Below are 17,403 nucleotides of genomic sequence, written 5' to 3'. Positions count from 1 at the left end.
ACGTCGCGGCAGATATTGCCTGTTCCTTCCTCCTGAGCACGATCGGACTCCAGTCGCGAGTCATGGGAATATGCAGTTCGTTCTGCATGAAGATCGAAGCTTGGTCTTGGCTGGGGTGGATCGCCGATGAGGTTTGTTTAGACACGAATTGACAGTTCCTTGGGAATTTTCGAGACGACGACTCGGAGGTGACGAAGAGATTCTTTTCTTCTCGGGGAAGGGTATCCTTCGGGTATCCTTGCTCAGAGTTGGGGTTAGCTAGGGTGGATCTGTGCAGCTTTTGGGGTTGAGTATTTTTGATACGACGTGTCTTCTTTAATGGATATATGTAGGATAGAATTTTGGGTGGATTGACTTAAGATAGTACTGTTGACTTCTTAACCACTTTAATCACTTCTCGTACAATAACGAGTCTGACTCGTGATGAAGATTTTGGACCAAACGTGATTATCACGAGCCAGACTCGTGAACAGAATATTTTTATGAATATAGTTTCGAAACTGTCATCTATTGTAAAATATAATATATTTATAATATTTATAAAAGGAAAAAGGATTACAGTGTACTTCCACAACATCAGTATCGCGTAAAACTATATCACGACTTTACATTTTGGCTCGTATTGCGACTGTTTTCGAGCATCAGTCTGGACCGTTTGGATCCGGATTTCGTCGAGCTAAATGGCAAGGGAAGGGGTTGATAAAATAAAGGATTAATGTAATACAATTGGAATTAATGAAGGCTCTAACAGCTGTCATACGCTGGACCTCTAAAGCTTCTGACTTTAATTGATATTTAATACTGATTCTAAACTGCTTTAAACCTTAAACTCTGACTTTAAACAGGAAACTGACAGCTTCAAAGCTGAACTGACACTGACTCGCCCGCACCCTTATTTTAATCTTGCACTCTGACTTCTTTCATACTCGGGCTTTCTTCCTCGATCACTCATTTCCCACGTGACCTCGCCTTCACTGGGCCAGGTACTTGAAACACTTGCACGCATTCCTAAATTTTCGCTCGTTGCTCGCACTCGATAGTCATAAATATCCCTTGCATTCTTAACATTCTTTCAGGGTCGCACTCGTTCCAATCCTGCATGAATGTACTGTAAAGTAGATGCTTCCTCAAAATTCTACAGTGTATCATTGACATATTTTGTTTACCAATAAACACTTCCTGTTGGTAGTTTTCAAAATGTCACAAGGTATTTTTGGATTCTTTCTCTGAAGAGTGGAAAATCTGTAGTCGAGGGTTGTTTAGAAATTGGGGTTGATAAGGGTGAATTTATATTGAATTTCTTGTTAAAAATATTATCGTAGATTTTTAAGTAGTATCTGGTTTTCTGAAAGCTTTTATTTGGGGAAATACGTTGCAGATATGCTCTATTTCTACGATATAGTCTTGTCATGTACTCTGACAAGTTTTTGAAAAGGTGTTTGTTTTTCTTGGGGTGTTATTTCAGTGCAAAATGTTATTACAGGTGTTACCTATGAATTGTGTCCCAGATAACGCCAGTAAAAATTTCTTTAAGGAATAAGTATACTTTCGTGGTGATGGAGTAATGGCTTCCTGTCAAAATGATCATCGCAGTAATTTGCATCGAGTAAATCGTCAACGAAATACTCTCGTCTCTAAATCCGTAATCAGATTCCAGGGTTACTGTCAGGATCTACTGTCATCTGCCAAAAGTGTTGCAAAATGTCTGCCCGCGATAGGAAAAATATCGCGATTAATCTTAGTCGTACGAAACTGCGGTATTCTTCACAATTTTCAGAATATTCTCACCCTATTAATTCCCAAAATGACCATGCCCCTACGTGTCTCGCCCACGAAAAAACTTCCCCTTATATCTCTCGTTCGTTTTATCGCGCAGAACCGCTTTTTGCCAAACACTCTGCATAAATGGGGGAATTGCGCGAGCCTTAATTAGCACACACGCGAGTGAACGGGCGGGAAACAAAGGAAAGCTGATCGGTGGAAAGTCGTGTGAAGAGACTTGTACCTTTTTCTCTCTTATCGCTATTATTACCCTTAATATATCCTTTCACCGCAATGATATCTAATCGAGAAGCGCCCGAGCCGCGCGAGCCTCATTGGCTGCACAGATGGCGCTAGTTACTTCGCTCCCGCACGGCCATTTAGAAAGTTCGATCGAGCGATTTAAAGATGAAGCAGCGAAACATGGGAAGTAATCGAACACTGTCACCGAGTGGATAAATTTCAATTGGACAAACCGGTTACTCGTGGTTATTAGAATACTTATTTGCTTTGAAGCAAGATCGTGCATCCGGTGATCTTCATTACTCTTATTCTATTACAAAACGTTTCCTTCATATTTTTATTACATTCTCTTCCTGCTTTTCGCGATAATTTCGTCGCATAGGTGATTCAGAAGTTTCAAATCGCAGCTTCAAGTATATGTTATAATTGAGCCTCAAAATTCGTCAGTAATTAGTCTAATTACCTATATTAATAGTCTAATATTAATTATATATATTAATATTAATATTATTATTCTAATACTAATCAGAAATAGTTTTATTACACACTGTCTATAAATATTACTGCCAGCTACCTAATATTACCTTAGTACTTCTCTATATTTAATTAAACATTGATCTACATCGTTCTCCACAGTATTATTACATATTCCTATTTAAATAACAATTACCAGCAAACTATAAGTATATAAACCACGAACCTTGCAAAACAAAGTCTCAAACGAATTTGTAATTTTTATTAAATACCTCTCTCACGAATCACCTCGTTCAAAATTCTCCTCCTGACCGTGAAGAACTTTACCGAACCTAATCAGACACCTCAGCTGGCAGAAAAAGTGGAAAATGGCATGGGAAAATGATCGTGAAAATTGTCGACCAGGCGTCACGTTCATCCAAGCGTCACTAGGTAATATCCTAGGTAAAGAATCTTCGCTTCGAACGCGTTACAAAGACGCGGCGACATCAACGAGACCTCTCTAACTCTCTACCCATCGTGGACGTAGGTTACGCAAGGCAAACGTTTACGTAAGCCTCATCCGCGGCACGATTCTGTCAATAAACCGGCTCATCCGTCTTTCGCGCGTCTAGCGACCTGTAAATCGTGCGGGTGACCGGTCTTAACAGTCGACTGGCCGGCTTTTCCCAGAGGTTTTCGGAGAAATTGCCACGACGCTAGTCAGGCCAGGCCCGGCTGGGAATTGCTCGCAAGTCGAGCGTTTCGACCGACTGACTCCATCATGGACAGATCTTCCCCTTTCTAGACTGGGACCGACCTTGTGTTACGAATTATCGCTGTTTGTTTGCGTTTGATACTCGGATAGGGATGAGAAATTTCCAGATCCTTGATCTTTCGGAAGGGGAGGGACGAATGACGAGAGAAGGGGAAGAAGTATCTCTAAGGAGGGTGCAAGAGCAGTGGAACTAGTGCATGCTAGGTTGTTTAAGAAGGAATTATAGGTGAGTGTAATTAAATGGTTTCCAAGCTTCAGATTTAGAATTATGTTCGTTTGACTGTTTGGCTATTTGGGATTACTTGGGACTAATTGTTTATTACTTGACAGATGTCTGTTTGAGGTGACAGAAGGATTCTTAAATGGAGATTTATTAGGGACAATTAAGATCTTTGATCTTCGAAGAGAAGAAGAATGGATGGTGAGAGAAGTGGAGGAATTGGTGCATTTTGGGCTGTTAGACTTATAAGTGACTTAGTGGCTAGTAATTAGCTGGTGTTAAACTTTGGGATTTCTAATTTGATTATTTTCCAATTTTTATCTGTAACGGCAGACAGATTTTTGATTACAAATTTTGAAAAAATATAGTGGACTTGTTAAAGAAGATCGTTGGTTTCTCAAGGTTTAATCTATTGGCAGTACGATTCATAAATTTATTACCATTATCTTATCGCATAAAAATAAAAAAGAAAAAGAAATAATGGGAAATTGTTGAGATATCGAGATACTGGACTTCGATATTCCCAATTATTCAAATATTCTACAAAAATGATAGGCAATAGGATCCCAAATTCTAGCCATTGTAATTAATTTCAGTAATTAATGAGAAAATAGGTAAAGGCTTATTGACACCACATTTTCGACAAAATAAATTCTTCCAAACCTTCTTTCAGCAGAAATGATTCATCTGATGTATATTTCGTGAGGCAATTCTCATCGAGACGAGACAGATTCCTTGATTAAATTCCCATTTTAACCAGAAGAAAATTCACTCTGTTCACGATGATGTTCCTCGTCACATGATCGCTAGGAGAACGTACACTTACGGAATTTCTAGTGGAAATAAGACGAAGCACTCGAACTAGCTGCTCTATCACGTAGCTTAACACATCATTTGAGATGACTATTCCGTGTTTCACCACGGTTCCAACAATTGTAGACGTACTGCTCCATGTACAGAGTGTACGTATTATTATCACCCAATTCCATTATTTTCTATCGACCTTTCGACCCAGATAATCGTTAAATTTATTTCCAATATTGCCAATAATTCTTGGGCAACAGAGGTAATTTATCATTTATTCTTCTCTCTTTTTTTATCGTATGAAGAAGAGTGCGGTATTAATTTACATCGAGTGTTGAGAAGAATTGTAATTGCAATTTTCATTGCAATTTTCGTTTTGTTGATTACGATTTCAGTATGCACAAATTTGGTATACAAATTTTAGTATTCTTTTATATTTTATTCCAAGTTGTATTACACTCCGAGCACGATGTATTCTTAGTACAGCTTGGTGGAAAAGAATGCAAAGATAACTCGATTAATAATAACGCGAACACCTTGTATAGGGGAGCGAGAAAGTGAAGGAATCGATCAAGTACGTAAGGCAGAAATAAAACGAGGAAAATCTTTCTAGCACTCTATGACCAAAAACAGAGCAGCAATTCTTGTTTTTAAGAAGAGTTAGAACAGGAAACCGCATTTCTACCAGTGCCTCTACTTTTGTGTCTCATTCCTTAAATCGGATTTTTATAAAACAGTGTTGCAAGGAAAAGTATATATAAATTTAGTACAATAGAATATATTAAGAATCATTTCTTGTCATTGCAGAAAATATTTCCTGTATTATTTATCCCCTTTTATTTTCTATATATTATCCAAGACTTTTGTAAATTACTGCAGAATAGTATGAGAAAGTAAAAATGTATTTAAAAAGTAACAGAAGCTATTAAAAATTTTTCTTGTCAGTCGCAGAAAAATTATTTCGTTATTATCCGAAGCTTTTTAAATTTTCGAAACAATCTAGAAAATATTAAAAATATTCCTTCGTACAATTGAAACTTCTTTTCAATTTATTTATACCATTTTGCCTTCCATATAGATTATTCAAGATTTTAATAAATCAGGATTGCAATGAAAAGTAAATATTTATCTAAAAACAGATCAGGCAAAAATTAATTCTTTTAATTCGTTTATTCAATGAAATTATTTCTTCCAAATCCAATCTCCTTTTTATATAAAATAAAAATTCAAAAATTCCCAATATAGTGTCTCTTTGTCTCTTGAGGATCATCGACATATGTACGACCTAATATTGCGTATAAGGTATGTTTTAAAATTTACAAATTTTATGTATGTTTAATTTAGATTCACCCCATGTATCTTTAAGAAACCGTAATTTTTTGAAACAAGAGTAACACAAGTACCTTTACGGTCAGTACAGCTGTTTCAACAGAATTTTTATTAATGTTAACCGTTTCTCCCAATTACCCAAGGAACAACCCTATTCCATCCCCAATATAAGAAGATTCATTCCCGAAAATTTCAGTCGAACTATCGGCAAACGGGTCATTTAATGACAAAACCAGATTTACGCGTGGCACGTTCGTCGGAGACTGGCGTTTCGAACGAAACAAAAATGGGAACCCGGAAGAAGAGGGGGTAAAAGCGGGAAAAAAGACACGCGGAGGTAAGTGGACCCTGTCTCTTGTCCACTTGTACTTGGTGGACATTTTTTATTTTTTATCAACGGCCAGCGAGCCGAGTGGTCCGATTTCTAGGCGCGCCTCTGCGCATTGTTTAACACTATTGTTTGTTTCGATATCGTATTTCGCGGCACGACCGCGGCGCGGAAAAGCGGACACGCCGGTGCGTAATTCGCGAAAAAACATTACAAAACGGGGCGGTGGGTCCGGGAAAATATCGGAGAGCTCTTTTATGCGCGCCGTGTCGACGCGAGAAAAATATGATTAGCGACGAGGGTGGCGGCCAATGGACGGTGTGACAAGTGCGATCGAAGATAGGATAATAATTTCGTGGATCTGCCCGAGTTTCCAACCAATCGTCCCGAATATATTCCCACTTTGCAGCAATTTTTCATACTTTTCGCCATTTCGATACGTACTTTTTTAAACCTTAGCTTATTTGTCCATGTGGATGTTTTTGGTGTCGATGGTGATGTGATTTCTTAGTTTGGTTTTGGATCTAATCAAGTTTATAATGAATATAGTCGAATATATAATACTTTGCCACAATTTTCTCTATTTTTGGTCATTTTTAAATATATATTTTGTTTAAACCTAAGCTTGTTTGTTCATGTGGATTTTAGGGTGTCGATGGAAATATGGTTTCTTAGTTAGGTTTTGGATATAATCAAGTTTATAATGAATCTAATTGAATATATTCCTTTTTGCAGCAATTTAAAAAATTTTTGGTCATTTTTAAATATATATTTTGTTTAAACCTAAGCTTGTTTGTTCATGTGGATTTTAGGGTTTCGATGGAAATATGGTTTCTTAGTTAGGTTTTGGATATAATCAAGTTTATACTAAATCTAATTGAATACATTCCTCTTTGCAGTAATTTAAAAAATTTTTGGTCATTTTTAAATATATATTTTTTAAACCTAAACATGCTTGTTCATGTGGATTTTAGGGTGACGATTGTGATATGGTTTCTTAGTTTAGTTTTCGATCTAATCAAGTTTATAATGAATCTAGTCGAATATATTCCTTTTTGCAGCAATTTAACAAATTTTTGGTCATTTTTAAATATATATTTTGTTTACACCTGAGCTTGTTTCTTCCCATGAATTCTTGAGTGTCGATGGTGATTGCGATTTCTTAGTTAGATTTTCTTGATCTAATAAAGTTTATAATAAATCTAGTCGAATATAAATCTCCTTGTGACAATTTCCCCCTTTTTAAATCAGTTTCAAATAAATACATGTTTTTAAACCTAAGCGTGTTTGTTCCCATGAATTTTTGTATATCGATGGTATTATTAGTTTATTAGTATAGCTTTGGACATAATCAAGTTTGCAATGAATGTAGTCAAATATATTCCTCTTTGCAGCAATTTTTCCTATTTGTAATTATTTTTAAATATATATATTTTTTAAACCTAAGCTTGTTTGTTCATGTGGACTTTTTGGGGTGTCGATGGTGACGCGATTTTGAGGGGTGTAATGTATTGTTTTAGAGAGAAATGGTTTTTCAGTTTGGTTTTCAACGCAGTTGATTGTCTTTTTGGTCATTTTGGTACACACGTTTTTTTAACAGCTTGTCCTGCCGTTGTTTGCCTGGATTTTGGGGTGTTGATGGTGACGCGGTTTTAGGGGTTGTAATGTATTCTTTTTGAGCAGTGACGGTCTTTGGTGGACTTTTTTAGCTTGGTTCTGAAGCCGGCCAGGTCTGCAACGAATCGTGTTAAATATACTACTCTTTGCCGTAATTTTTATTCCTTTTGAACATTTTGGTACACGTATTTTTTTAACAAATCGTTCTACTATCATTGCATGGATTTTGGAGTGTCGCCAATGATGTATATAACTTGATACATCGTATTGATACTGATTATCCTTCTTTTAATTTTTATTAGTCATTGCTTCGATATTAAACAAGTAATTGTGATCGATTTTTAAGAGATTAATTTAACAGAAATATTGCAGATAACTCACGAACTTTTTCATACGTTTGGAATGTCTAAAATTATAGAACATTTACGTCCCTCGTTATTTAGAAATTAATTTACAATATGAGAAATTTTGCCAGTCACTGCGAACTATAACAGTGTTGGAAACTACTATGTTACCAGCTCCTAAGTTACACTCGGGCTTCAGTAAAACCCGTGCAAGAACCATAAACCAGCCAGCTTTACCCTACCAACACTACAGCAATCACTGTTTCAGTATTTAACAATTCTCCAAAAAATCGCAGAAATACTATCGCAACTAAATACGACTTGAAATAAAAGAATACAGCACTTTCCAGTTTTCTATATTCTAAAATTCAGACAGAAAATTAAAAAGATACCACTATTACATATTTAGAAGCTCAATTTGTCATAAATTATTATATACAAATAGGTACAATTTATTCCTAATTAATAAAACAAATTTTATTTATTATTTTACTATCAAATAAAGAAAATTTCACATGAGTAATTTCACATCAGTAGCTGGGATTAAGTATGACGAGCTTAACTCGTCACGAGTTCTTCATATGAAATTTCACAACTGTGAGCTACGAACCAAAATTCTATTTAACAAAATCCAAAGAAATTTAAAAAAATTCCTATAATTTTATCTCGATTGTAATAATACTGTTAATAATATATTTAACATGAACACTTTTACAGTGTGCAATTTCTCGTCATTGAATCATAGTACAAGGTGTTAAATAGAAATAGCGGATTAATATTTCCACCACGAACATAATCGAAACGCACCTCGAGCTGCGCCAGCGCACTCTCTATCCGAACCGAAACAAAAGAAATAACGTTACAAAAACCACGCGAAATCTATCCTTCAGAAAAAAGGGAAAAACAGAAAAAAGCAAAAATCGAAAAAAAAAAAAAAAGGGACGAGAAATAAAAACACAGAGGCGAGAACCGATCCGGTGGTCGAATCGAATTCTCTATTCATCGTCGCGACGACACGCGTACGCGTTTTTCGTTTAACGATTTCGGCCCGCTTTATGCAACGATTAACCACCGTGCGTGACTTTTATTAAACAACAATTTTTACTCGTCCGATCCGCTTATAAACCGTGAAACGAACACACGCGTCCACCCACCCACCCTCTTTCCTCCTCTCCTCCGCCAACGTTTCCACCCCCGGACAAACACGCACTCACACGCGTGCACGCTGTGTAACCTTTAAACGCAAAAATGCCCGTTCGTTTGCGTGCCTTTGTTGCCATTTGACAAGCAATTTTGCGGTTAATACGGATCCTCCACCCCCTCCCCTCGAGCGCGAATTTAAAAGCTCGTATCGGGTGCACACTTGGCGGTGCTTTCGAAGGCTTTTGTATACGAGGATTCGCCGTTCGAAATCGTGCAAATCGAATTTCTATCTTGCGCGTGTGTACGGATTAATAATAATAAATCCGTAGAGGGTGGCTTCTACTTATGGGGGTCGACTTGAGCTGCACAAAGCGGAATACATATTTCGAATCGTTCCCTTTGTTGCTGTTCCATCGCCACTACGCGGACTTTTATGCGCTTTTGTTCCAATGAACCATTAATTTCGCCACCAGCTGACGTAAAGTAATGCGATGGCCGGTACACCGAGACAATTTCCAACTGTTCCTTCGCGTTTTCCGCAACTCGCCGCGCCCCTAGCTGCGGTTTTCCTTTGACTTTAATCGATTCCGAATACACGGCACCCGGCATGCGTGTTTTATGCGCTTCTTTTCTTTCCTCTTCTTCGAGGGAGTGTTCTTGAGGTCGAGTGAACGAGCGGATGGGTATGGAGTAGGAATTTGATTTGTTAACTGAGAGGGAGAGGAGTGGGATAAGTTTGGTTCTGAGTGAAATTCGACGATTAGTAGTGGGAGTTATGGGAGTGGTAATGGGAATTGAGTGTTTTATTTTATAATTTTGAACGCTGGTGAAAGATATTTTAAATTGAGAGACGTTTGTGTAATAATAAGTATAATAACCTAATACGAAAAGTGTAAAAACCCTCGTCAGTTATAATTTTAAAATACAAATAGGAAAAGTATTGTGTAATTGAAGAAATTTTTAGAAAAAAGATATATAGGTTTATGGGAATCTTTTTGGTAAATTTAAAATAATATTCGGGAAATTAACTACTTAAGAATGGAATTATTTTTATAAAGGAAACTTTGAAAATTGTTTTATTATCGATTCAGAAAGTGATTACTAAAATTACAAGAACGCTGTCATTTTAGAAAATTTATTTATTTCTTCTTCTTTAAAATGATTAAAATTTTATTTAACTTATTTAACTAAATTTATGTATCTAAATTATTTTTATTTAAAGAATTGAACAAAGGAAAAGACTGATAGTGAAACTGGTAAAATGCAAAATACGTTTCCTTGCTTATTAATTTAAAAAATTTTTATTTCTATAGAACAAAAGTGTTAAAAAAAGAAAGGAAGAAATAGAGGATAATGAAATAGGTAAAATAGGAAGATACTCATTGTGAGACTCGATTCTGAATAAACCCGGATAAATACCTTTCGGAAACTTAAAATACTCTGGAATAAATAAGCGAATTTTGTATAAATTGGATAAAATCTATGAATAAAATACCCTTCGTTTTTACATTTAAATATTTACCAACACTTTCTCCTCCCTTTGCATCATTTATGTATGGACCCTTAGGATCCGCGACAGTGGCGAGGAAAAAAGCAAATAAGGAACGAAGGAGGTATAAAACGGAACTGTCGTCAAAAGATGCAAAAAGGAAAAGAAACAAACCTGACTTGGAAAAGTTGCTCTATTTCTGGCAATCCACCACGTAATTTATTCTATAATAACTTCATCTCATTAACTCTCCTATATTCTTCTCTTACATCACACACACTTATACCTCTCCATTTCTATAGTGATTCAATAAACAAAAATATAATAGTTCAACGATATTCCGGATCATAAAATACCAGTATAAAATGAAAATAAAAATAAACACCAAATTTCAAAGATAATAAAAAAAATCAGCAATATAAATAAGTAAAAAATAAAAATCAGATATTGCAAATAAAAATTAGAATTAAAAATAATAAAAGATAATAAAAATTAAATTGAATAAAAATATAAATATTTAAGAACGAGGAATATGGAAATCTCCATTTTTTAAATTTCACCCCAAAAAGAATAGCAGAGTTAATTAATAAAATTCCACACTTATAATTGGTGCCCAGTGAAATTAGAAATCTGGTAACCAAGGAATTATCCCTAAAGCGAATCGGATGGAGGACGAAAGAGGAAACAAAGACACGACGGAAGTGAACGCTTTCCTGCCTTTCCTCTTTTCCTTTCTCCGTAAAAACGATCACGGATGTCAAACCGAGGAGTCACGCGTGCTTTGAGTCACGGGACGAAATAACGTTCCAGCTGGATCCTCTTCTCATCGCGAGAATGTATTAAAATATCGACGGTTCGGTGGAAAAAGGTGCGCAAGACTACCCAGACTTCCCCTCTAGGGGAATCGCATGAACTCGCATGAATTCTGAGCACTTATTTATTATGTACATTTTCGATACACCAGCTGGAAAGATCCATTTTGAGATCGATCAGCTTCTCAGGGTCTGTGTACTAGCACACATTTCTGAGTGCATTTGTTTAAAAATGTAGGTAAAATATTGCTTGCCAATTTACTGGTTTACGTTCATTGAAGATGTTGATTAATTAAGTGAGATTTCAATAACGAGGTTCACATAATTGCACTCTTGTAGGTTATGTTAGAAGACAGCCTATATTATGACTTTATCAGAGATTCGTTTGGGAACTTATGGTTAAAGACGATTCGAACGCTCGTGAGTTAATAAGAAAATGAATGGAGAGGGAAAGAAAGTGTTGAGTCAATAAGTGTCATTATGATAAGTGTCTTCAGTTTACGATTCTTTAATCAAATTAAATTAGATTTTCCTACGATAGCTAAGTCTAGCCTACATCTCATATAGACACCTTGAATATTAAGTTTCATACTTGTTCTTCACTTTATAACCCCCTAAAGTTACACCAAAATCATATTCTCTGAGAAAAAGTCAGCAAATAATTCCATCTTCCTTTTAAAGTTTATTTAATCCCAATCCTAGCTTCAAAACAGATGTACAAGCACTAATTCTCATTATAATCTTTTAGAGTCTTTTAATACTCCACCAAACCTAACCTAAATCTCGAAAAGACTCATTCTTCGTAGTCAATGTTCATCCCAAAATCCCCAAAGTAACGCCAGAATCACATCTCCCATGTGAATCTCACTTGATCCTAATCCTAACCTCAAGAAATGTTACTGAGCAACAATTTCTATGACAATTCTCTGTCATCCTTCAAGTATATCATAATAAAATCGAATTCTCTTTCAACAACACACTAAACCAAACAGTACCTCACTAGACCTACCCCAAATCTTCAGAAGACATGTCAAACGTCAACCTCCATCCTCATTCTTCACCCGACAATCCTCAAAATTACACCTGCATCAAATACCCTCAGTCCAAGTCACCCACCAATTAGTCTACCATTCGAATTCCACATGATCCTAACCCTAACCTCAAAAACTGTCATTGAGCAACAATTTCTGTAGCCATTCTCTGCCATCCTTCAAGTATATCATAATAAAATCGAATTCTCTTTCAACAACACACTAAACCAAACAGTACCTCACTAGACCTACCCCAAATCTTCAGAAGACATGTCAAACGTCAACCTCCATCCTCATTCTTCACCCGACAATCCTCAAAATTACACCTGCATCAAATACCCTCAGTCCAAGTCACCCACCAATTAGTCTACCATTCGAATTCCACATGATCCTAACCCTAACCTCAAAAACTGTCATTGAGCAACAATTTCTGTAGCCATTCTCTGCCATCCTTCAAGTATATCATAATAAAATCGAATTCTCTTTCAACAACACACTAAACCAAACAGTACCTCACTAGACCTACCCCAAATCTTCAGAAGACATGTCAAACGTCAACCTCCATCCTCATTCTTCACCTGACAATCCTCAAAATTACACCCGAATCAAACACCCTCAGTCCAAATCACTTACCAATTCGTCACCCTGTTAAATGTCCTCACCCAACCATTCCAGACCTCAAAGACGCCTGCTGACCACACCAAACAACCCCTCAAATCACCCTTCAGCTCAGCACCCTGTGTTACGACACAATCAAATCGATTGAACGAGTCCCCAGAACGAGTCACCGAGCCAACAATCTTTGACACTCGCCACAATCTGCATTCCAACGTGGCCAACTCCTGAGCAGCGAATCCTCGAGGAACCGGAAGCCGACGACAGGCGTCGGGACAGAGGCTTTACGCAACAGGTAAACGCTGGGTTATTGATTTGTCGGTTCGACACTGGCTCGCAGGATCGGGATGTGCGTGTGTCAGGCCACAAAGTGCACGCACGTGCGACTACCTCTGACACTGTTCGCCCACACACTCGCGCAGATACGTGGACGCGTGTGCGAGATAGCGAACAGAGAGGAAGCCACGGGAAGAGGGAGCGTGTGTACACAGCGTGGAACCGAATGTAGCCGCAATGGTTGCGATGTGTATTCTCATTTCCAGCGTATTCCCGCATTCTGCTTGCACAGGAGTGCATTAATGCATGCAAAGGATTCCATTGAGCCTGGCTGCAGTCTAATTTCGCGGGGCCCTTTATCCACCGGCCGCACTTGTTGGCCGCTTTATTATCGGAATAGAGACGTCGCGCGGAATTTATGGAAGCGACCGCGATAACCGCGAAATTCACCGTTTCACTCGGTCCCTGCACTCTTTCTTCTCTCAGTTGCTTTTTCTATATTTTTCTTCCGCGCCACTCTTTGCTTTCGCAGTCTCGTTTGACACTCGATAGCTGTCTCAGCGCTAGGGCAGAGAGAGTGTTCGATGGGACGCGAGGGAACTGAAAGTGGAGGACTCGGCGAGGACTTCGAAGACTAATTTTTTCGTAGACTTAGCGTATAAGGGAAATTTCGAGTGGACTAGGTATATATAGGGATCTTCGCGTGGGCTAGGTGTATATGGGGATTTTTACTAGATTTCTTATATCGAGTGTGAACTTGACAGAAACTTGACAGAAACTTGACAGACCAAATTTTTGGCAGATTAAGTGTATGAAGGAACTTTGGAGAAAATCAAAAGTTTATATAGGGATTTCTGAACAGGTTCAGTATATATAGGGTTTTTGAGTAAACTAGGCATATTTGGGGATTCTTAAGTAGACCTAATTCTAACTAAAATTTTTGAGTACTAGATATATATGATTTTTTACTAGATTTCTTATATCGAATGTGAACTTCACAGACCAAATTTTTGGCGGATTAAGTGTATGATGGGACTTTAGAAAAAATCAGAAATTTATGTAGGGATTTTTGAATAAGTTCAGTATATATACACGGTTTTTGAGTTTTGCAGAAGATCAGGGAAATAATATAGGGATTTCTGAATAGGTTAGGTGCATATAGAGTTTTTGAGTAAACTAGGCACATTTAGGGATTTTTAAATAGACCAAATTCTTATTGAAATTTTTGGATACTAGTTAGATATAATTTTTTACTAAACTAGGGATATATAGGAATTTTCAAGCACTTTTCTATCATTGGGCGAATATACTTATAAAAATTAAGGAACCAAGTTATCATTTGCGAATTTTTGTATTTATATTCCTCATCCTCTGAGATACATAAATTATCAAAATGATCCATAATTATTTGCGTTAATTAAAAATAGGTTTCATACAAAATATTCGAAATAATACTTATTGTTTATTGACACATAAGATGTTATCTCTTCGTCCTATTTTTATTTTTAACGCGCTTCGTTTTACGTTAAATTTTAATACTGCACAATAAACAAGAAACTACATTACGGCAAAAATTTAAATTGCTTGGCGTATACGGTAACTTTCATTAAAATCCGAATTTTTGGGCCAGAGAATTCCCTTGAAATATTTATCACTCGAGCAATTTCGTGAGTCGCTGAACGAGCAGCAGTTGGGAAATTTTACGGATTCGAGTGGACTGTATCGCATTTCGAGGCAACATTAATCCCCTGTAATCGAAATTCCGTCGCGGAGAAGAATATCGCGATTGATTGCGATTTTGTTCAAACCGGAATTTAGGAATTAATTACCACTCTAAATAGATCAATGTTGACATATTAATAAAATACAACAGGTGGTACGGAAACAATGCGGAAAATAAATGAATCGGCCTCGAATGTCACCGGTATGCATAAAAATTCCAACGTAATTACGGAGAAACATGATTACGAATTCTTCCCGTAAATATTTGTAGGGGTTGCAAGCAGCGAAGGACTCTAGCAAGGGAATAAATAAATATATAATAATAAACTGCGATATAGGCTTCGACTTAGGCGTTTAGGACGATGCCTGTAGTGTGTACGGACGGAAGAAATATTTATTTATTTATGACTGGGTCGAGTGACTGAGAAAGAAAGCCTGTGTATGAAAAGAGAGAGTTTTGACTTTAAGTAAGGGTGCAAGGGCACGGGCGAGGCAGATTGCGCGTAGTCGAGACATAGTGAATAGAGGATCGTGTGTTTATGAGTTAGAATTGAGAGAAACTTAGTGTAATATTTTAATTAAATAAACCTTGATGTTTATTACATAAATAAGGAGAAGAAATTCTATTGGTTTGCTATAGCCATTGCAATTAAATAGAATTTGACTAGAAAGTTCAATTATATTGACATTTTCGACTAATATCGTGGTGAGCTAACTTTTTTACGTAAATAAGGAGAAGAAATTCTATTGGTTTGCTATAGCCATTGCAATTCAATAGAATTTGACTAGAAAGTTCAATTATACTGACATTTTCGACTAATATCGTGGTGAGTTAATATTTTTACATAAATAAGGAGAAGAAATTCTATTGGTTTGCTGTAGCAATTATTTCGGTCTGCATAGGATTTGTTGCGACGGCAATAATACATGGAAGACGTGCCTAACCGTCCTACTTGAGGATTAACAAATTATAAATCTTCGCAAAACAGACATACACACAAATCTTAAAACTAAACTAATACCAAAGGGAAACTTTCTTGACAGTTTCCCTTTCCTAAACCAAAGTCCTTCCAAAATTCCTTGTCCAATTAAAAACTCTATTTTTCCTCCACCCACAAACACCCTCCACTGATTCGTCATACTGAGACGAATAAAATAGAAAATACAAGGCAGCCTTCGCCACGCCACAGGGTGCTTAATCTAGCTAGAAATCCTACATATTTACAAGCGCACCGTTTCGATTAATTATATTGTAGGATACCAAAAGAAATCGCGAATCGGCTATTGCCACCAAAAACAAATTGTAAACCGATCGATATCTTCAAGAAGCAAATCGAAAAGTTTATTCTATATAACAAAATTAAGTTGAGTGACTCCTCTACGGGGAGGTGAAGCGTAGGTTAAGGAAAGCATAAAAGCGTGGTCTTTGACAACCAAAACAGAGTCCTTGAAAATCGGCTGTGACCAGCACAAGCGTGAGTCGTTTGATGTTGGAAAAAGAGTTTTAAAAGAATGCGTCCTTGTGTGTTTTCGTTTCGATACCTTGGTGTTCTTTTCCTAAGTTAAATCAGTTTACGAGTTTTGAGTTTGCGTTATTGTGTTCTTGTCCTTTCGTGAACTTCCGGTGTCTCGAGACCAGTTCCTCCATGCTACAATATCCTTTGAAGAAAGTGCAGCAATTTTCCCGACGCGTTAAAATTTCTTTTCCACGCCTGCTGCGTGTCCCGAAAAGCTGCCTCTCCTCCGCCAAACTCGGTCCAAGGCAACGCGATAATTTGCCAGAAGAAACACCGGCCCATTAGCGAATGTTAATTTTTGTTAATTAAAATCATGCTCTCTAATTGGGTAATGGCGTGCGGAAAAGCTGGAGGGGCGTGGTGGAGCTAGGTGAGAAAATTTCTTTGCAGTATAATAGCGAAATGGCAGCGTTATAAATACAGGATGGTTTATAATGCACGAGGGTGCAGAAGAAATATCGCTGCGATATTACTGCCGGGAATTCGGATGGCGTTGTCTTCTAGGAACTAATTAAATGGATCAGGACGTGTGTAATCAAGCGTTTTTCGTTGATATTACCCAGCCCCGTATAATTAACCGGAAAACCGGCGTCGTTTGGAAAAATACAGCCGCGGGGGCGGGGGGTCGGAGGGCGCGGAGTTTGCTAGAAAAATATTTTAGAGCCGTTCAATTGCTCGACGCGGATCGGTCAAAGTTTAATTATAAAATTTATTATTCAGATCTTCGAAAAATCAATATTTATTCGCAGCTGCAGCGTTAATTTCCGCTGCAACAACTTGCGCGACGCGGAGCCCCATAAATTGGAGATCACGCATCATTTTGTATTCTCGGTTAAAAATTTGTTAGGAGGAAACGGTTCATTTATCGCCGATCTGGGCGTGTTTTAAAAATGCAACATCGATATTACTTGCGCGATATAC

This window comes from Eufriesea mexicana, unplaced genomic scaffold (assembly GCF_001483705.2).
Source record: "Eufriesea mexicana isolate 0111107269 unplaced genomic scaffold, ASM148370v2 scaffold1146, whole genome shotgun sequence".
Taxonomy (NCBI): Eukaryota; Metazoa; Arthropoda; class Insecta; order Hymenoptera; family Apidae; genus Eufriesea; species Eufriesea mexicana.
The sequence above is the reverse complement of the archived record's forward strand: the minus strand, read 5'-3'. Positions refer to the sequence as shown.